Source organism: Ovis canadensis, chromosome 25, assembly GCF_042477335.2.
Source record: "Ovis canadensis isolate MfBH-ARS-UI-01 breed Bighorn chromosome 25, ARS-UI_OviCan_v2, whole genome shotgun sequence".
Lineage (NCBI taxonomy): Eukaryota > Metazoa > Chordata > Mammalia > Artiodactyla > Bovidae > Ovis > Ovis canadensis.
In genome coordinates, this window is record NC_091269.1 from 45,647,316 (window position 1) to 45,660,287 (window position 12,972).

At 53.7% G+C, this 12,972-nt stretch overlaps 1 protein-coding gene across 3 annotated transcripts in view; it reads left to right on the forward strand.

The window, feature by feature from the left end:
- The first annotated feature begins 1,256 nt into the window (after nucleotides 1-1,256).
- CHST3 (carbohydrate sulfotransferase 3) overlaps nucleotides 1,257-12,972 on the forward strand; it is a 39,737-nt gene continuing 28,021 nt past the window's right edge. For 2 of the 3 annotated variants that reach the window (XM_069572522.1, XM_069572521.1), the window contains exon 1: nucleotides 1,257-1,891. The gene's annotated coding sequence lies outside the window, so the exon portion shown is untranslated. The remainder of the gene's footprint in view (nucleotides 1,892-12,972) is intronic. The other variant, XM_069572523.1, reaches the window with a different exon arrangement.

Below are 12,972 nucleotides of genomic sequence, written 5' to 3' on the forward strand. Positions count from 1 at the left end.
ATATTGTGGTCACACTCTGTCACCAATAATAATAAGAATAATTTTGGCTTTAGTCATGGAATCAGAACTAAAAGCTGGTCTAGCTTTGCCGGATGCATCCTGAAGGGTTGTTTCTAGGTACTAAATTAATGTTTGCCATGTCCACCAATTAAAACAGTGCACCTTCTCTAACAAATACATACACACACACACAAAGATAAACAACAAACCAATTCCAAAAGGCTCAAAGCCCAATCAGTTCCAAAAAGCTCACTTTGATACAACAGCATAAAAGCCTATACACAAAGAAATTCAAGTCATTTTCCTTCCCTTTTACAAAGTGGTTCCAGTTGGTGGTCCCTTCCTGGTGGTCAACACTGTTCCTGAATCAAACTCAGGTCTGCTCACTCAACAAGCAGCAAGGCCAACACACCTATGCCGGGTTGTGGCGAAAGAAAGTACAGGGTTTATCTGCAGGACACTCAGCAAGGAAGTGGGGGACAAGCTTCAGATCAACTTCCCTTGGTCTTTCCCGGAGGCAGGGGAGTTATAAAGCAGAACAACAAAGAGGCTGGGATTAATCATCATCTTGGGACTTTTCTGTGACATCTTTTAACCCTTTCTTTAAGTTGAAGTGTAGTCAATTTACAATGTTGTGTTAGTTTCAGGTATAAAGGTGATTCAGTTAGACATGTATGTGTATATATATGTGTGTGTGTATACATATATATATACTTTTTCAGAGTCTTTTCCATTATAGGTTATTACAAGATATTGAAGATAGTCCCCTGTACTTTCTGTGACATTCAGGTTCTGAGAGTCAGGATGTCTCTGAGAATCAGGACCACCTCTGGCCAGGAGGTCTAGGCCTCAGTGGTCTGTTAACTTATCTTGCCCTGGAGAAACCACTTGAGTTTATACATTAACGATATCAATAACAGCAATTCTAGTACATTAACAATGTTATTCACAACAGCAACGGCAGTATATTAACAATGTTCTTAACAGAAGCAATTTTAGTCATCTGACCCTGGTTGATGAGCGTTCGGTTAGCACAGGGCTGAATTCAGAGGGGGAAAGAAAGGGAATAAAGTTTAGGATAGACACACTAATCATAAACTCAAAAGGGAACGTGGGCTTAGAAAGACTCTGATTCAATAGGATGGGAGGCCGGAAGGGCTTGAGGGGCTCTGGCAGGGTGAGGCCACGAGGAACTCCAGGCCCCCTCCCCCACCAACCCAGGAGGGGAGCTCTTCCCAGCCTCTCTGAGAGCGAGTAGGGATCCCAGCGTCGTTAAGAGAGTCCCAGGGGAGAGGCGGGCTGAGGCGCCGCACTGGGAACAAAGACCCACGGAAGGGTCCAGCCGAGCGCAGTTCCCCCGGGGCTGGGGCGAGGGCCGCCCACCCCACCTCAGCTCCTCCCTCTCCTCCCTTGCTTCCACCCAGAGGCCCGTCGCGCAGCCAGAGCTGCGCCAACTTCGCCAACGTTTCCCAAGTTGCTGGGGCGCAGGGGTGGGAGCTGGGTGGGGTGAGGAAGAAGAGGAGGAGGAGGAGGAGGGCTCCCCGGGCGCCTTGGACGCCGTTCAGGAATCTGCCGCCGCTGCCGGCCGCTCGCGGACTCCGGCAGAGCAGGGAGCCAGGCAGGACCGCTTGCTCGCTGCGCAGGACGGCGCCCGCCTGGCGCCGCTTTCCGCCCGGCGTGCGAACCCGCGGGGCCGCGCCTCCTTTCCTCCCCGCCGCTGTCCCCCCGGGGGCGGCGCGCAGAGCCGGGGCCACGAGGGCACTGGAGTCCCAGAGCCGCTGCTGCCTGGTCCTGCCGGGAGGAGGGCAAAGTCGCGGGCGGATGCTGCCGGCGCCGGACCCTAGCCTCGGAGAGTTGGATCCGCCCCCGCTGGAGGAGGCTCCGTGGCGGGGTAAGTAGGGCGACCGCATCCCCGGAGCTGTCGCCGGGGCTAGGGGGAGGTAGCCCAGTGGTGCACACCTCCACCATCCCTGATCGGGCGCGCGCGCCAAACTTTGGAAGAAGAGGGGAAGAAACCGAAGGTGGGAGAGGGAGTTCTCGGCTCGGGGCAAGTTCCACGCAGGCACCCACATCTCCAGACCCACTGCAGCCAGATTCACAACTGCCTGATACGCACAGCTCATCACCCATCGAGCCACGGGCAGCGCATGCACGCCACACCGACCGCTTCAGCCCGACTGTACAATTCTGGGAGTGTGAACGTCCGGATCTTTTACACCAAGCATGTCCTCCAGCCCTCAAGTAAATCCACTGGCTTTGTCTGCTGCCCCACAGTGAGGCGTCCCCAAAGCGAGACTGGCCAGGAGAGGGACTGCCTTGGCTTTGAAAAGCCGTGGCCAGGACCTCGAGGCTGACTGAGGAGTAGGGAGGAGAAATCAGACATTCCAGTCGGCTCTCCGGGTTCGTCAGGAGTGAGTGTGGTGTGGAAACTCAGTGTCTGGGTGATGTGTCTGGGTGTGCGCCGTCCTTCCGGAGGCGAGGCCGGGAGAAAGGAGGGAGCGATTCATAAACTCAGACCCGCCAGTGTTAGGGTCTGTGAGCAGAAAAGGCTGGCAGGCAGTGATGCCCTGGACAGCTGGGCGGTGGCAGTGACAGGGCCTGAGAGGGAAGCACAGACCCTTCCCCCGAGCGGATGTGTTTCCTCACAGGGACTTCCAGGGGATGGGCTGAGGAGATTCCAGCCCTGTGAGTGTAAAACGTGGTAGGGGATGTTTAAGACTCTTGAGTTCGTGGAGAAAGCATGGCGGTCCTGAAGTCATACTTATTTTCACTGCACCTGAGTTGTGTCTGATTTTGGATGCCCTGGTGTCCTGGGACTCCAGGATGTTTCAAAGGTTGAACTAGATTGCCAAGCACATCACTGGTACTCAATAAATAGTTGTTTGTCGGACAATGACACCCATAATTTATATGTGTTAGGCACATTCTATGAGCCAAGCCAGGTGGCCTCAGCTGGGTTGGAAGTGGTTTTTCTGCAGAGGAGGGGGCCCTGAGTGGTTCCAGGGAGCCCTGCTTGATCCGTTTAGCCCAAGCGGCACATTCCATTGTGCCCTGTGGGCTGGCACTGGGGACTGGAGTTTCAACACTGGCCTCTGCTTCCCTAAGAGGGGCAGTAAGAAGGGTTCCATGTCTGCATTTGGCTAAGCTGGGAGTGTCGTGGGATCTTCTTCCTGGCTCCTGCTGGCCTGGAAGGAGATGAGTTCTCATGAAGGGTCCAGGAGCTGTGTCCTGCAGCAGTGGCCTGGTTCTGTGGTGGCAGCAGGTGGAGGGGAGGTCACAGTCCCTGTACTGGGTGGGTTCCTCTGCACCAGCTGGCGTGGAGCTTCCCAGAGGAGTGGAAACATCTCATGTTCCCGGAACTGGGATTGCAAGCAATCTTGGGACTGATTCCCTACTGGCATGGAACTGGGAACATGCAAGGATGCGGTGGTGACTTGGCCGTGTAATCAGAAAGAAATGTGTCACTCCCCACCCTCACCCCTTTGTCACTGGGTTCGGTGTGCATTTCAAGCACCTAAATGGTCTTAATGCTGAAATTAGCAAAGTTTGTAGGCAGCACCCAGGAATGTGGTCCCAGAGGAGAGAGTGATCTGGGTTTGGCCACCCCTCAATTTCAGGTGGAACGCTGCAGCCAGTCCCTTCCCAGTATCACCTTTCCACCTTAACTATGTCTTCTGTGAATCGCGAGCTCCACATTACCTCAGTAAGACACTACATCCCTGTAAATATCATTTTATCACCATTTTACAGATTAGTGAACTGAGGTTCAGAAAAGTTAAGTAATGTTTTGGGGGTCACACAGCTGGTGAGGGAATAAAGCCAGGATTTGAAACTGGACAGTCTGGCTCAGGAACCCAAGCTGCTTCCACCATGCCCAGCTGCCTCTAAGGCCCCTAACTGGTTCTCCATAGCAACAAGGAAGCAACACTGATGCACTTACTGGGTCCTGGGGCCCCTGACTGCAGTCCTCTTTTTATACACACTCTGCCCAACCTGGCTTATACCATGGGTCATGGAAATCAAAGGATAGGTGGCATCAGGCTGCTAGAGCCTTCCATATGCACCTGGAGTCAGGAAACAGTGGGGGCCTGGGAGTGATTGTGGGGCAGATATGGGGGTAATTCCAGTGAGAGATGATTCATTGCTTATCTGAGAAATGGGGACAAAGCTACCACTGTGACCATACAAGTCACAAGTTTGGGAGAAATTGCCCGGTAAACATCATCAAATGGATTACTATGTTCTTTCCCCCTTCTGGTCTTTTCCTATTACACAGGAAAATTGGCCCTCACCTGACTATCCAGGGGCAGGTCCTTCCCCCCAACCCCACACACCCCCACGAGAGCTACACTCCGTGGCACTGTCTGGTCCTCAGGAGAGATGGACAGGCAGAGCTGAGACAGCCAGGGCTGTGATAACCACGTGGCTCATCTGTTCCCCAGCTTATGCTTTCTCACACAAGCCCCACAGAGAGACAGCAGTTACCGTTCCACTTTGAAATGAGGCTCAGAGGGGTGCAGTGGCTGCCCAAGGTCACAAAGCTAAGAAAGAAGTGCAGGTTGAGAGCCCCTTGGACAGCAAGGAGATCAAACCAATCCATCTTAAAAGAAATCGGTCCTAAATATTCATTGGAAGGACTGATGCTGAAGCTCCAATACTTCGGCCACCAGATGCGAAGAAACAACTCATTGGAAAAGACCCTAATGCTGGGAAAGATTGAAGGCAAAAGTAGAAGAGGGCTGCAGGGGATGAGGTGGTTAGATAGCATTCACTAACTCAATGAACATGAATCTGAACAAACTCCAGGAGACAGTGAAGGACAGGGAACCCGGACATGCTGCAGTTCATGGGGTCACAGAAAGTCAGACATGACTTAGCGACAACAACAACACATGTGAGCTATGCTGCCCTCAGGACTCCCTTCCAGGCACTTAGCGACAGCTGTGTGCTCTGCCTGGCTGGTACTCTATCTCCCCAGCCCCAGGGCTGAGAGGGGGTACCCCTGCTGGGGCAGAGTCGCCCACCCCCATCTCCACCCCCAGTGCCTCTGATACAGGTGTTCATAGTATGGGGAAAGCTGGAAACCTTAAACAAGGAGCAGAGGATAAGCACAGCCCAGCCGGCCTTGCCCACCTTCCACAGTAAGCCCACCTGGGTGAGTGCCAGAGCCCTTGCAGTGCTGAGCGGCATAAACATTGGAGCCCTCTCCCTGCTTCACTGCGGCGTGGACTCACTGTCCAGGATGGAAGCTGGGAGACTGGGCGTGGGGAGAAGCTGCCCCATCCAAAGGGTGGGGCTATTCATCTTTGTCCCCTGGCTCCATTCCAGTGTGTGACACACGGAGGTACTTAAGGACTTTCTCAGAGGATGGGTGAAGACCAGGGAGCAGCTGTGAGCGCCTCTGTTGGAAAGTGATAAAGCAGGGAGCCAAGGTATCAGTCGTGTGGAAATGCTCAGGCTGGCCTCTGCCCCTCACGAAGTCACGCAGGAGGAAAGGAAAACAGCTCTCCTTTTCATTCTTTAAACAGAAATACTTGTCCCCTTTTCTTGTCTGATGCTTAAACAGGTGGTAGCTCCGCGGCCTGTCCTGCTCTGAGCTTGCAGGTTCCATGACTTGTGGCCCCTGGCAGGCTGGACAGTCGGTTCTGTGCTTGAAGGCCTGTGCCTTCTTCTTCATCGACCTAAATCTGGCAGTTGCTCCTGCACACCCCAGCACATCCCTGCTTCTGCAGGCTTGGGAGGAGGGGCGTGCAGGCCATGGGAGGCCCTGAGCACCAGTAACTTCAGGTCTCCACAGCCCATCGCTCCTTCTCTACGCCTCTCCCCACCTCCATGCCTCCCCTTACCCTCCTGCCCCACAAAGATGGCTGTGCGCTGAGGGACCATGGTTGTTCGCGCTCTGGGAAATTTATCAGTGGAATTCCAGAAGGCTCTCTGAAAAGGACTTGAAGGGAGAAGTGTGGAAAATAAATAAGCCAGTTAGTCCCCAGCTCAGCCTCTCCTGAATGCCGCAAGTAAACAGCTGGCCTGGGAAGCTCTGTCTTGGCCTCCGTGCTTACACCTGGCTCACTGGCTGCCTCACCAGGTCCCTCCTTCCTGCCTCTGCCCTGTCCAGCCCCTCCTCCTTGCCTTTGGGAGCCTCAAAAGTCAGGAAACACCCCCACCTCCGGCCTGTCCTCGTGCTGCGGGACGCTGGCACACTGGTGGCTGGGGACAACAGGAGCTTATGGGAGAGGAGACCGCCCGAGGCTCCCGCACAGCCCTGCTCCGTCTGAGCAAGTCTCCCCGCCTCCGCCCTGCTCAGCAAGGCAGGGTGGTCTCTCGTGGTGAGTTTGACTTTGATGATGAAGAATGGTGGGGCTTTTTCCAATTTTGTGACATCTAAGGAAGCTTTGCATCTTAATCATCAGTTTAGAGTGGATGGAGCAAAGCTGATTTTCTCCAAGGTGGGCTCACATATGAGGAAACCCTCAAAACCCCATTTACATTGTGGGGCTTCCTGGACTAACCAGCATGTCAGGGGTCTTTGCTTTTGAGCAAGTTCTATCAGCTTAGGCCCTGTTTAGAGGTATGAGTTTTAGGTGGTGTGAGTTCACAACAGTGTTTTCAAGAGGCTTAAGCACTCTTGTAAGTTTCTCTGTCTGGCAGGGTAGGAAGTAAACTCCTGATACCTTAATACCTTCCTTTGATTCAGCTGACCCACTCTAAACCCAGCGTCCGGTAAGAAGGGAAGAACCAGGGTGCTAGGATGGGGGTAGCTCCCTGGTGGGAATGCCAGTTCAGGGCTCCACTTCAGTCACAGGGAGTGGCGGGGGGAGTGGGTGCTTCCCAGTGTTGTGGCTGTGCCTCTCGGGTCAGCAAACTGAACCCCCTGGGATCTGGGGAATGCGCACCACCCCTAGACTCTGGTCCTGCCCCCACGCTGGAGCCCTTTGTCCTGTTGTTGCCAGGCTTCTGAGAGGGAAGTTAAGGGGTAAGCCCTGTGGCTTGCAGTCTTGTTGGAAAAGAGACTGCACACCCACATACTCACAGATTAACACAAATCACTATGGGCTGGAGTACACTCACACATACAGAGAGAGAAAGAGAGAAAGATAAGCACAGCGATACACTCACCCCAAAAGACACATTATGAGATAGTGAAGAGTACATCTTCTACAGCCAGAATGCCCTCTGTATGGCTTAGTAGCTGTGTGACCTTGGACAAGTTGCTTAACCTCTCTGGGCCTTAGTTTCCTAGAAAAGGGGGATGGTAATAGATTATAAGTAATAGGGCTATAAATGAATTTGTATCTGTGAGGAGTTTAGAAATATGCCCCAACTATTGCTCACCACATACTCTTTGCCCCACACACTCAGGCCCAAGTGCACAAGACTTCCCAGAGAGGTGCTCACAAACTTGTAAGTGAATAGGATCAGTCACTTTGCACTTTCTGAGTCCTGGTTCTCAGGACGCATGGCATTCTCTGTGCTAGGCTTGAATTAGAATTTATTAGAAAGATCATTTTACTTTCCCTTAGGAAGATCTTTATTTTAGAACAATGTGGGCACTAACTCCCCTAGAGAAGGTTATGATTCCTTTAGCAGCATCAGTTTTCAAACTGGGTTCCATGGAGCCCCAGAATTCAACAAGGACCCCTCAGAGGCCTGATAGAGGGGGGTTCCAGGCCTCTCCCCCGTTTATCTGTTCTACATATTAGGTTTCCTAGGAAAGTTCTGGTTCATAAGAAGGCTCCACAGCTTAGACAGTTGAAAGCTCCCCACTACAGGCTGGCCCAATCCCATCCTGTGTGCGCCTGTCCCAGTATGCCACGTGACACCCGTGCCCAGGCGGGCCCCTACAGCTACCTGAGCACTGGCCTGGGGCCTCTCCCACTCTTCCGTGCTTCCCTCCTCCCCTCCGCTCCAGCTGCCTTGCCATCTGCAGGATTCTGCAAAGTGCTAACATGTCTGAGCCAAAATAGCACTATCAGAGGAAATATTTTGAAAACAAACTGGGCCACCCCCTGGCTGAGACTGCACTGATTTTCAGCAAAGCATTTCACAACTTCTGAGGTGGGTGGGCGGGGCCGTCTGAAAGAGGCCGGGGCCCTGAATCTGAAGGTTAGGACAGACAGGCCTGAAGAGGCCCAAGATTATTGCAAACCTAGAACCAGGAGGGGAGGTTATCCTTACAGGATAAAGACATAAAAGCCTCTGCGACCACAGAGGTCAGGACCCGTCCTCTTCTTCCTTTGACAGACACCACTGCCCTCTCACTTTTCCGCCTCCTTCCGCATCTGGTGCAGGTGCCTCGGGGCTGGGGACGCAGGAGATAACGGGTGCTACCAGTCAGCTGCACACCCTGTGCTTAATTAGTGCTGTCTGGGCCCACACTCAGAGTTCTCACTGGAAGCTCCGGCAGTAGGTACCGTGTGATCACAGTTGTACAGACCGGCAGACAGAACCAGACAGAGGGGGACGTTGCCGGGACCCCGCTGCTGGTGAGTGCAGAGCTGGGTCTGAGCCCTGCTGCCTCACTCCAGAGTCAGTGCTCCTGACCCTGGGTGAATCCGTCCTGCTGGAGCCTCGACTGGAGGGGCGGAACGGCTCAGCAGGACAGTCCTCTAGCTACTGTGACCAGGGTACATCCTACTCACAACACTCTCTCCTTCCTTCTTTTCTCATGGCCGGCTCCCTTCACCCTCAGGCCTCAGCTTAGATGTCTCCTTCTAGAAGCCTCGGTCAATGGCCCTCTCTGCGGCTGCCTGCACGTCCCCATCCTCACTCTCTGCCTTGCTCTGTTGCCCTAGCCACTTTCGTGGTCTGTGGTCTCCACCGGGCAGTGAGCTCTGTGAGCAGGACAGAGTCTGCCTTGTTCTGTGTCCACTGTTCAGTGCAGCCCCCGGCAAGCACTGAGTACCATGCCTGACTGGGGAACACAAATGATGGGTGTGACACTAGGCCCCAGGAGGAGGGAGGCATGGGACAGTGCCCAGTCTCCCAGGGGAGGATGTTGCTCTTAGGAGGGGATCTGAGTCTGGGCAGAGGTGGTGGGAGAGGGCAGCTGATGTGGACCAGAGGCCCTGTATGGAACCAGGAAGGAACGGGAGAGTGGGACCCTGGGTAGATGGCCTCTTGTGGTCACTCCCCTGTGGGCTCTGGCCTGGGATCCCGAGAACGGGCCTGAAACCTTCCAAGAGACCCTTTTGAGTTAGGCAGACTGTGCAGTATGGGCCTAACAGCACGCAGTTCTCAGTCCTTTCCCCTCTCTGGACGGACATCCATTCATCTTCTCCTGGGTCTCAAACCCAACCCTCTCGGCCGCAGAGGCCCCCATGAGCGAGCCCTTTTCCCTGAGCAGAGTGACAGACGCCCAGCTGGCCGGCTGCCTTCTGGGGGTGGTTCCAGCTACAGCCTCTGAGCTGTCCTCGTGGAACTAGTAGGTCCCTTAGTGCTGGGCTCCCCTCCACGCCACCCAGGGAGCACACGTGTGGTGCTCTGGCCAGGGCATCACCTGCCTTGGGTGCCTGCTCATGCCTGACACCATATTGGACAGAAGGTGCCTCCAGGCTAGAAGAGGGCAGGACACCTGGGCCCGAATAACCACCTTGGAGTCCAACAGTAATGAGCCCACAAAGGTGCACATGAGGGAGGACCTGGGGATGGTTTCACGGAGCAGGTGGGCTTCCAGTGCAAAGAGGGGAGCCCAGGCAGAAAGCACAGGTACGGGCAGGTTCAGATCGAGTGCAGAGGTGGGTGAGGAGTCTAGCTGGACTGAACTGCAATGTGCAGGATGGACGAAGAAGAGAGAGAGAGAGAAGAGGCAGGGAGGAGGTGGTTACACGTGCAAGCTCTGGAGCCAGGCTGTCTGCATGAGGAACCTCAATCCCCACTTACTGCTGTGTGACCATGGCCAAGCTGCTTTGCCTCTCTGTGCCTCACTGTTCTCATCTGTAAAATGGAGACACTAATAGCATCCACTACATGGGGGTGATAGGAGAATAAAACGAAGAGTGACCTATTATCCCCTTTTTTTTTTTTTTTAAAGCAACTAGCAAAATAAATTGAGGTCAGATCATAGAGGCCTTTGGAGGTCAAGCTTTCTGTTTACTAAACACCTGCTGTATGCCAATCACTTTACAAACCTTCTCACTAAGCAACCTACAACTAATAAAACAAAATTATTAGCACTGCCTCCATTTTATAGATGAGGCAGCTGAGCCTCAGAGAGGTAGGGTAACCTGCTCAAGGTCACTCGGCCAGGTAGAAGCAGAGGCAGTAATGAAATGCAGGTCTGTCTGGCGCTTAGGTCTTTCTTCAACACGGAGATTAGAGAGGCATGACAGAGGCAGCATGAGGACATCCCCTGGGCCGGGGGGTCACAGCCAGAAGCAGAGCATGGGTGGAATAGCCATGGGTCCCTAGGCTGGGAGAGGGTGGTAACAGGGAAGGAAAGATTCAGGCAAGCCTGGAAGGCAAGATGAGGATGCGCCGAGGCCACAGCACACAGCACACCATTCAGAGCGCAGGGACAAGCTGTTGAGTCACTCTGGGAAAACATGACATCACTGAGTTTTGCTGTCTGCTGCCCACCTGCCAGTTCTTGTGCCCAGAGCCCTGCAAGGGGACCCTCACATCCAGGTAGCAAGGCCAGGTCAGCTCCCCGGCTTCCTGCCCTGAGTTCTCCCCAACTTCTGTCTCCCATCTTCCCACTGCCCCCCTCCCACTCTACCCCCACTCATAAACCTGGATGAGGCAGGAGCTTCTGGAAGTGATGATGGGCATGAAGAGCCTCCAAAAGGGCCTCCATGCCAAGCCTGCGACTAGAATCTTGGGTGGGAAGAGACTGCTGGGTTGAAGTTTTAGAGCTGCTTTTCCCTTAAGAATGGTGTCTGCTATTCCACTGGAATCACTTTTTAAAAGTAAAGCCTGATTGAGCTGTGCGCCCAGCACTATGCCAGGTGCCAGCAGCCTCCGCCTTCTTGGAAGGTACAGCTGAGAATCTGCGAGCTCTTTATGTCCTAGGCATCCTCAGGTTAAGTGATCTATTTGCGTCAATCTGATTGCATGAAGTAGCCCTATTTTATAGATGCCATCCCTGAGGCCCAGAAGGCTAGGTGACTTGTCCAAGGTCACACAGCCAAAATTCAAACCCTTGGCCCTCCTATTCCAGATGTACTTAGCCACTCCAGGCTCAAGTAAAGCCACTGGAGAATCATAGAAGGTGGGGTATACTGAACCTATGTCTGCCAAATGATGCATTGCAGACAGGAAATTCCAGGAAAATTTTCATCTCAAGAGTGTGGGTCACTCCCCAGAGCTTGTTGGAGGTTGTGGATATATTTAAGAGGTAACAGAGAGCTCCCAGGTTCCTTGGCCAAGCAAACCCTGCTGACATGGCCATTTGGGGTGAGGCTCTTCTCACTGGAAGGAGCACCGGGGCTCAGGGCGGGGGCTGTGTGTCTGTCCTGGTTTTGGTGGGCCTGACCTGGAAAAGGAGTATGAGTCAAGCAAGGGGCGAGTGCCAGCTTCCTTAGCCCAGTCCATGGCGCAGGATGCCAGGCTGCCGCAGCTGCTGCTGCCACTCCCCACACCCTCCCAGCCAGCAGGAGGGGCTGGTGGCCGGCCCTGTGCTGAGTGGCACTCTCTCACCCACACTACCACCTAGCTAGGGGGGCACAGTTCTTCCCAACTCACAGGTTAGGACGCTGAGGCTTAGAGACGTTTTCTGGTGCACTGGAACTCCTTTGGCCGGAAAAGGGAGGGCGTGAGACGCGTAAGTCTCCCGTAAGTCTCCCTTTTGCTAAGAGACAGACGGGAGGAGGGAGGGGTTAGCCTGCCCTCTGACACTGAGCCACACAGGCTGGCTGTTCTCAGACTAGTACTTCTGATTCATCTGTCATCACCAGATCCCTGTGTTGCAGGATGAATAAACCTCTGGGGTGAGAAAAGCTCTGATTCCCTTGGGCCATGAGTCACTATTTCTCTGGGAGCACTTTTGAAGCCATAGAGCTTCTCCCCAGGCTTTGGAGGGGAGCAGGTTCCTTCTCTGCTTGAGTGCCAGCCCCACCCTGGCCCTGACACTGCCTGCTTGTGGAAGGGCCAGGAAACAAGAGGCCTCCACCAGAGGCCTGGCCTCAGTGATTACCCAGCATGTTACCCCTGCCCTACTCTCAGCAGACAGGTGCCACATTCCCAGAGGTCTGTGGGGTCTGCAGCCTTGAGGGGTCCCTTGTCCCCTTTAACGCCCGAAGCCCACGTGGTGAGCACAAGTCCACTTGCCCCCCCCCCCACCCAGGGATGTCTGGGAATCTCCCAGAACTCCACCGTCTGCAGGGCGGCTCCTCCTGACACTTCCTCTCCGCACAGGAGGGAGGGGACCCAAGCCAGCTCCTCCCATCTTGTCAGTCTCAGGCCCAGTCACTACAGAAATAATTTCTGGAGAGCTGTCACTTTTCTTACAGAGAAAGCAGACTGTTACGGTCGGCTGTAGGGGTAGTTCTGCTTCTCGCCACCCCCAAGTTTTCCTTCTGGGATGGGATTTTGGCTTTGCCTCTGCTTAAATTCAAAAGCCTGTTCAGATGACTCTTCCAAAATGAGGGTCTCACCTCAAAGACACTTTGCCTCTCTCTCTACAGGTAGAAAACTAGCACCTGCTTTTATTTTACTTGTAGTTTTATTAAATTTTATCAAAGGAAGCAATCTAGGCCCATGGTATAAAATTGGAAAGGTACAGAAGGATGCATGGTGGTGAAACCTCTCTCTCCGGCCTGACTCAGACACCCAGGTCTTTCCACAAAAGCAACCAGCATTATCAGTTTCTTGTGTATAAGCTGCTTTTAAATTGTCCAGTTTTAGAACTTATGATTTGCCTGGGGGTGGGGAGAGATAGTTAGGGAGTTTGGGATCGACATGTACACACTGCTGTATTTAAACTGGTAACCCACAGGGAGCTCAGCCTGGTGCTCTGTAGGGGTGGCAGGGCAGGAG